The sequence below is a fragment of the Elephantulus edwardii genome, unplaced genomic scaffold (assembly GCF_000299155.1).
Source record: "Elephantulus edwardii isolate Elephantulus edwardi_28Jun2011 unplaced genomic scaffold, EleEdw1.0 scaffold00114, whole genome shotgun sequence".
In the NCBI taxonomy this organism is placed as follows: Eukaryota; Metazoa; Chordata; class Mammalia; order Macroscelidea; family Macroscelididae; genus Elephantulus; species Elephantulus edwardii.
Genome location: NW_006399864.1, coordinates 4044106 through 4053518, shown reverse-complemented (window position 1 = coordinate 4053518; position 9413 = coordinate 4044106).

The following is a 9413-nucleotide window of genomic DNA, read 5'->3' as shown; positions in this document are numbered from 1 at the left end:
TTCCAAAATCTCTGTAGATGTTCATTGAACTGAAAAAGAAATAAATTTTTTTAAAAAATTTGAAAAAAAAAGAAAAAATCCGATATGATGGATATTCTAATAAATTCTTGAGATCCTTGAACTTTCAGGGAAAAGCCCTCAAACTCAAACTCAATGTTGTTGTTGAGTGGGAACTAACAAAACAGTTTTCCAGAGCTGTGATTCACAGAGGAGATGTCTCTTCTTTCTCCTGTGGGGGTGTTGATGTGTTCCACCTGCCAGAGAGGGGTAACCTCGGGGTTAGCAGCATCATAACTACCCAAGAAATACGCCAGAAGAAGGCAATTAACGGTGCCATTGTTCTGGATATTGGAAAGAGGATGTAGATTTTGTGAAATCAAACAATTGTGGTTGATTTTAATACTTAAATTCATTCTTTATGCTTAAAAGAAATCTTTCTAAGGCAGTAGAGACCTGTATGTTTGGTGTTTTATTTTCTGTTATTGCTGATGCATACGTTTGAGACAGGACTTACTCAAAACTGATATTCCAGCAGGATTCCAGAGGCAGTAAATTACACAGGAAGAGACTATCTTTCTCCTGGGGAGCAGCTAGTGGATTTGGACTATGTGCCTTGGGTTGGCAGTACTTCACACTATTGTAGTTTGTACTGCTGGAGAAGGGTACTGAATGTACCATGGACTGCCAGGAAAACAAACAGATTCATCTTGGAGAGGATTAAACCAAGCTACTCCTTGGAGGCAAGGATTCTGGGGCTTCGTCTGACAATACTTTGGACATGTTGCCAGGAGGGACGGGTCCTTGGAGAGGGACATCATGCTTGGGAGGGTGGAGGGGCAGCGCAGGAGGGGAAGACCCTCTATGAGATGGATAGATTCAGTGACTGGGGTAAACGGGATGGGTGTGTCAGAGGCGGTGCGGTTGGCGCAGGATAGAGCAGGGTTTAGGGCTGTTGTGCATAGGGTCGCTATGAGTCGGAAACGACTCGACGGCACATAACAACAACAACAACATCTGAAAAATGTGTTAGAATAAGTTTAAACTTCTCAGATGGGATAAATATGTAAATTTTTTTCTCATACCATAAAACTCAGACACTTCTCTCTATATAACATCTACAAGGGCACCTTATACAATGAAAGACTACATAATTATTTTATGACAATGAAGATAATCACCAGGAAGCAATTTTCACTTGCTCTACACTCATATAAGGTATGCTTTAGAGCTGTTTCCTTTATCCACATCTGTTCAATTTTATACTGAGCAAATAATTTAAGATTTATGACTTTATGAAGAAGAATGTTACATCAAGATCAATGGAAGACTCATCAACAACCTGCATTATTCAGATGCCACTACTTTGCTTGATAAAAGCAGCAAGGACTTAAAGCACTTATTGCAGAAGTGGGGGGGGGGACCCTACAGCCTTTATTATGGATTACATATCATTTTCAAGAAGACAAAAATCCTTATCATTGGTTTCATAGAACACACCATAATAGATGGAGAAAAGATTAAAATCGTCAATAATTTAATCTTCCTTGGATCCACAATCAACACCCTTGGTGCCACTGGTCAAGAAATGAAAGGACATATTGCATTGGGAAATTCTCCTGGCAAAGACCTCTCTAAAGGACGAAAGAGCAATGATGTCAAGTTAAAGACTAAGATGTGCCTGATTCAGGCCATGGTCTTTTGAATTATTTGCTATGTATCTGAGAGCCGAACAATGAATAAAAATGACTAAAGAAGAATTTATGCCTTTGAGGTGTGATGTTAGAAAAGAGTACTGAATATCAATCATCTCATGTACCGCTAAAAAAATAAAAAGATATATCTTGGGCAAAATGCAACCAGGATATTCTTTAAAGGCAAGGATGATGAAACTTCATCTTACTTATTTGCATATGTTGTTAGAAGGGGCCATTAATTGGAGAGGGACATCAATCTTGGAAATGTAGAGCAAGAAAGGAAGCCCTCAATGAGATAGACTGACACAATGACTTTAGCAACTGGCTCAAGGATGTCAGAGATGATAGTACCACATGGGTGTAAAAGGAGCAATGGCTACATGGGCACAGACATATCTGACCGTTACCAACTTCACCCAGGGCAAGTGTCCCCATCAAAATCATCAACATCACAAAGCCGATTTCCAAGAAGTCAGACATGTCTCCCCCATTCCAGCACCTCTTTCTACTCTTCCCAACACCAATATCAAGGCTTTATTGGGTTGAAAACCTGATGTGATAGCTCATAGACCACACAGAACCATAATAGGGAAGTCAAAAGGTTATAATTCAGGTTGGCAGCAAGATACAATTACTCAGGACATCTTCTTTTTATTATTATTATCTACATATTTTATTGTAAGAAAACTAATTGTAGGTATGTTTTAAGCAATCTTTCTTTCAGGTTAGATGAACCTAATATAACCCCCCCATGGGTTTTTTTAAAAATTTTTTCTATTATTATAAATTTTAATGACAATTTACAGAGATTTTGGATTTCCATTCATTCATTGTTGCACTTTTCTCCCTTCCCACCCTGCCCCTCCAGTTTTTCTTCTCTTTGAAAAGTGAAAGAAAAAGTCTTTCATTGTTATACAATCCCTCGCCCCAAGTCCACTCCACTATGTAGCCTTCTTTCTGGGCTCATGCCATGACAATAATACCTAAAATTTCTGAAGCAGGTTTGAAAGCACCTCTGCCTGGATCCTCATGGCTTTAGGCCAAGGATACAAAGCTCTCAGTCATGCTAATTATGACTCTCCCCCACCAATGAACTTGGACAAAAGGATCTTAGCTCTGGTCCAATGGCGCAGCAGTCCCAAGGTCAGCTTCATCTCATATCAACTCTCTCATCCTCCGAACACATCATCCACTGCTGCTGTTGCTATAGATCCAGCTGGTGCAAGAATCTATGGCACCAAAGGATGTGCTTCTTCTTTGATATTGATGAGATTCGTCTATTCTACTGCTGAATCTGCTCAATCTAATGGAGAAACTAACCAGTCCCCCTCTGGATAGGCTTGTAAGTCCTATTTGCAAATTCTTATGCAGATGGTAAAGTCAGTTAATGGCTAGGAAAGCCATTTTGAATAATAAACCTTTAACACCACAACAGGACAGGACATGAGTCGTTGTAAGTTGTGCTCATCTCAGTAATACCCAACAACAAACATAATCATAGTATAGATAATAAAAGTGTTACCTTTTCATTACAACTATAGCAGTGTTTTAGATGATGAGACACAAATTTTATCCATATTTGTTCTACAGTAACTGCATAAACTTTCTTTTGTGTAATTTATTTTCTTCTAAAGACCACTTTCTACAATTTAAAAATGCTATTTTAGTAGTATTCTGATGAGAATTCTGGTAGCAGGAATATCTTTAGTCCTGAGTCACTTATATTTTGAGTTAAGAGTTTGTTAACTATGTTCCTCAAGAAAACACACAGAACTTCTAAATCTAAACGCACAGTGGTTTAGTCAATGCCAAACTCACAGAGGTCCTTTATCAGATTCCAACACTGTAAATCCTCCCAGAAGGAGACTTCCCATCTTTCTATGGAAAAGCTCGGAGGTTTGACCTGCTGATCTTACTGTTAGCAACCACATATTTTATGCCACCAGAACATAGCAACTTGTGAATTTTTTTAAATGAAATCTTTAAAGAAGTTAGCACGTAGTTAACATGAGGACGTACAGGAATGGTTTGAGTCCTGTCCCTATGTGTCTCATTCCCTGTGTTATAAAAGAGAAGACACACAAAGGTAGAGAAACAGAGAAAGAGCAGTGGATGACAATGGAGTTGCACACCAAGAAATATGTGCAACAAACAAAGAGGCATGGAATTCTTTCAACACTCTTGAAAAGAACCAACATTGATAATACTCTAATTTGGACCCTAACCTCCAGAACTATGAAACAATATTCTGTTCGTATGAGTCACACAGTTTGCTATCTTTTATTATAATATCCAGAGAAACTAACACAGAATTATTCTTCCTTCAAATCACTGATGCTGAGATTAATAATTATGCTAATTTTAATTATCTGCAAAATCTTGCCACATGATACCAGAGAGTAAGAGGAAAGTCTTTTCCTTAGTCCCTTTTAATACAGTCTGTGCTTCTTACCCTAGTCTTTATTTTTCTTTCTTAGGTGAGTATTCAGGTTATGAATAAAATATTAAATAAGATATTAGATCCTAAATAAGAACATTTTTTGCTATATAAAATGGGTTGTGAAATCCAAAATAAAATAAAGATGAAGGAAATATGATTGATAATGTTTATTCTAAGTTAAATAAAACAAGTTTCTCTCAATAAATGAATGTGTCACAATTCTTTTGTTTTTAAGCATTGATTTTAAAATTGGGCTAACGTAATAAAATACCAAGAAATAATTAGAAATATTTCTAATACTAATACAAAGACTATTACGTGGTAAATATAGATCTATGTGACATATTGGCAAACCCCTTTATAATAAAATTAAATGAATAATGCATTTTGCTATAAAATGATTGAAAACAAAATATGGAATTCCCAAATTATTAACTAGCTCTTCATAGAAGACTCTTCTACGCAGGACTGAATTACTCATTCCCTAAGTATTCTGGGAAGCCTAGGTTTTCTTTTCCAAAATCACTATGTATAAAACAGGCAATTATTTTAAAAGGAAACACAAACATTCATAAACTAGGTTTAAAAGGTCCAAGGATTACCTAACAATATGCATAAATTCTGAGAGTGTCAAAGATACACTGGCAGGGAGTATGTTTTGGGGAAAATAATAAAAAGACACAGAAATACTTCAATAAAACCAATACAAAATAAATCTACATGAAACTGAGGAAACACTCAATTAGTATAGATTCTAATGGCCACATGAAATAAAGGACTCTGTTAATCCTGCTATAAAACTGTTCCCAAGACTTCCCATTTCCATTCAACAAGCTATTTATCCATAAACTATCTACAAGTACATGAATATTCAACAATTAAATTTTTAATTTAAGAAAATCAAGCAATATTTTTAATACCTCACATCAATTAATGCTAGGTATAAATCTACATGAAATTGAGGAAGCACTCAATTAGTATAGATTCTAATGGTTACATGAAATAAAGAATTCTGTTAACCCTGCTATAAAACTGTTCCCAAGGCTTCCCATTCCCATTCAATACGCCATTTATTCACAAACTATCTACAAGTACATGAATATTCAACAATTACATTTTTAATTTAAGAAAATAAAATCAAATAAATAATACATACATACATACATAAATAGAAAATAAAGTGATATTTTTAATACCCCACAACAATTAATGCTAGGTTTGGTTCAACAAGAATCTGTAAAGAATCTACTATGTATGATGCAATGTATAAGGTATTAGGCAAACAAAAGTCATACACCATTATTACATTATGAAATTCAATACAGATTTCAACACAGAAAAATAGGTCTTATAATCACAATACTGCTTGATGTGTACCTTAAGAGAAGTATATTTTGGGGAAAATAATAATAAAAAGACACAGAAATACTCCAATAAAACTGATAAAAAATAAATCTACATGAAACTGAGGAAACCATAACAGAGTACAAAGGGTACAAAGAAAGAATAAAAACTTACATGCTTGTGTCTGAGGGGATGAGGCAGGTAGGAGGTAGGGCCATGCAAATACCAAGGAAGGCTTCGTGGATGATGTTACACCCGAGAAAAATTGTGTACAAGGATTTGCAATTAGTTATTGGTGATACTGAGGTGCCCCTCCTGGCTCACTAGTTTTCCCCTTTTATCTACTGTAAGATAAAACATGGTACAGGCTTAGGATAGAACTAGTATTTCTTTTCTTTTTCTTGGATCCACAACCAACACTCATAATAACAGCAATCAAAAAATAAAAATAATCAGGCAGGGACCTGAAAAGATGGGTTAATGGTGGGCATAGTTCAATGGTGGGCATAATTCAATGGTGATTAATGTTATAAAACACAATATATGACCGAAAGCAATCTACATGTTCTGTGCAATCTCAATGCAGATACCAAATTCCTTTTTAAAGGAGGTAGCAGGCAAATTGTCAAGTTTATTTGGAGAGTAAAAAGACTGAGGATAAGCAAAGCTCTTCTGAAAAACAAATAAGAAAGAACAGGCATCACACTCCCTAACCTCAAAACCTTCTACAAAGTGATAAGAAGAACGGAGGTGGGAAATCCCTAGGATATCAGAGGTTAGTGGGTAAAGGGAGAGTGAATGAATAGGAAAGATTCCATGAAGACTTAAAAAGAATTGGGAATAACAGGCATAGATCAACAGTAATAAATAAATGAATGAATGAATGAATGGATAAATGAATGAATGAATGAATAAATAAATAACGTAGATGAATGAGTCAAAGCAAAACAATATAAAGTCCTTGTATTTTTTTCATAACTCACTTACAAAAGCTTTATTAAATGGATTAATGTGATTCTTTTAAAAAAAAAAGAAAACAATGTATGGGAATGATTGGATGAAACACAACATGAATGAAAGAAAGCAAGTGTGAAACACAATGTATATGAGTTTGGTATGCAAATCAATATACAAGAAAAAAAAATAGAGATTTTGCATTGGGAACATATGCTGTCAAGGACCTCTCTAAAGTGTAAATAGTAAGGATGTGAATTTAAAGACTAGAGTGCACTCAATGCAAGTCATAGTCTTTTCAGTCATTCCTGTGTAAAATTGATGACAGAAGACATATCAGTGCCTTTTAGCTGTGGTGCACGGGCTATCCAGTGGATTGTCAAAAGAACGAATAAGTCTGTTTTAAAGGAAGTACAACTAAGATTCTGGTTAGAGACAAGGATGGTGAAACTTGATCCCACATACTTTGGCCATATAATCAGAAGGGACCAGTCTTGGAAAAAGACGTCATGATGGGAAAGAGGAAGAGTCAACAAAAGAGAAAAAGACCGTCAACAAAAGAGAAGACTGTCAACAAGATGGATTGGCACAGTGACCGTAACAACGGACTTAAGAATAGCAGAGCTCATGAAGATGGAGCAGGATAGGGCTAGGTCCAGATCATTTGTCATAGAGTCACCATGAGTCATAGTGTTCTTGTGGGAGCAAACAACAATAGCAAAAGCCCTTGGTAACTCCCCTTATATCAGTCAGTTTGTGGTGGGATTAAGTGGTGTTGACTTCCACCTTCAAACCTTTTACACTTCTTTGGTTTATCAACTAATGATCATTACATATTTTTCAGATTATATGTGCAATCCACATTGCATTGTATTTGGGAAGATGCAATTTAATGCATATCAACTAACAAACTAAAAATAGTTTTAGTGACAAAGGCTCACAAATCTCTGATTTAATGCTTATAAACTCAATGTATTCAAGTGCATCCCAACTCATAGTGACCCTCCATCAGGTTTTGGAGGCTTTTTATCTGTACAGGAAGAAGTTGTCCATCCTTCTCCTTCAGAGAAGCTAGTGGATTCAAACTGCTAACCTTTTTAAAAAATTAATTTTAATGAAATTTTACAGAGAGCATTTCCAGTCATTCACTGTTGTACTTTTCTAACCTTTTTATTAGCAGAATAGCATATAACACATTCTGACACTAGATCTCATTTCAATGTTGTTGTCATTAGGTGCCTTTGAGTTGAGTAAGATTTATAGCTCTAAACCCTGTCCTACCCTGTGCTGTCCTCATCATCTCTGACACACTTAAGCGTATTGTTTCAGTCACTCTGTCAATCCGTCTCATTGAGAGTCTCCTTCTGTTTCACTGACACTCTACACCTTCCTAAGCATGATGCCTTTCGAAGGAATAGCCTCTCCTTGCAACACAACCAAAATACACGAGGTGACGTTTTGCCACTCCTTCACAAAAGGAACACTCTGGCTGCACTTAAGACAGAGCTGTTTGGATGTCAGTCCGTGGGATGTTCAGTGTTCTTCTCCAACACCACAGCTCAAAGGCATCAATTCTTTTCCTGCCATCCTTATACATCCTTATGTGCCTTTCAGATACATATCAATTGGTTGAAAAGACCATGGACCAAATCAGGTGCACCTTAGTCTTTAAACTGACATCGCTCCTCAGTAATTTGGATAGGTCCCTGACAGAGGACTTGCCCAGTACAATACATCTTCTTATCTCCTGACTGTTGGTACCAAGGGTGTTGTCTGTGAATCCAAATAAGATGAAATCACTGACAATTTTGATCTTTTTCTCCATCTAGCATGATTTTGTTGATATGTCCAGTGGTGAGGATTTTTGTCTTCTTTATGTCAAAATGCAATCAATATTGAAGGCTGTAATTTTGATCCTCTGTAGTAATTGTTTCAAGTCTTCCTCACTTTCAGCAAGGAAGGCTGTGTTATTGCATAGCACAGATTGTGGACAAATCTTCCTCCGATCCTGATGCCACATTCTTCTTCACAGAGTCCTGTTTCTTGAATGATTTGCTTGATGTACAGATTGAGTTGTTGTTGTTGGCTGCCTTCAAGTCAAGCACGACTCATAGCAACCCTATGAAGCAAAGTGAATGACACCCTGCTTCCAAACCTGTCAAAGTATGTTATTGTTATGTGACTTTGAGTTGCCCGCGATGTATAGCAACCCTATGTACAGCAGCTCTGAACCTTTCCCTGTCTTGAACCAGTCTCACTAACTCCAACACACCAACCCCTATCACCCCAGTTACTATATTAATCCATCTCATCCAGGATCTCCCTCTCCTGTGCTGTCAATCCACCTTCCAAGTATGATGTCCCTCACAAAGGACTGATCTCTCCTAGCCACGTGCCCAAAGTAAGTGAGATGGAGATTCAAAATCCTAGCCTCCAAGAAGAGACTTGGTTTCACCCTCTCCAAGACAGACTGATTTGTTTTCTTGAAAGTAGATGGTATATTCAAGGCTCTTCTCAGCACCACAACTCAAAGGTATCTATTCTTTTTCTGTCGTCCCTTTTCATTGTCCAACTCTCTGAAGCATGACAAGTAATTGAAAAGACCATGGCCTGGATTAGGTGCACCTTTGTATCTAGGCTGACATCGTTGCACTCTGGAGATGTCCATGAAAGCAGATTTACCCAATGCAATTCATCTTTTGATTTCCTGACTGCTGGTGTTAAGAGTGTTGATTGTGGATCCAACCAAGCTGTAATTGATAACAAACTCAATCTCTCCTACCATCTGCTGCCAATTGGCCCAGTGGTAAGAATCTTGGTCTTTCTGATGTTGAGATTCAATCAATATTGAAGACTACCGTCCTTGACCTTTTTGTAGCAATTGCTCAGGTCTTCTTCAGTTTCAGCAAGCAAGGTTGTGTCATCTGCTTATCATAGCTTGTAATGAGTCTTGATACCACACTCCTCCTCATAAAGCCCTG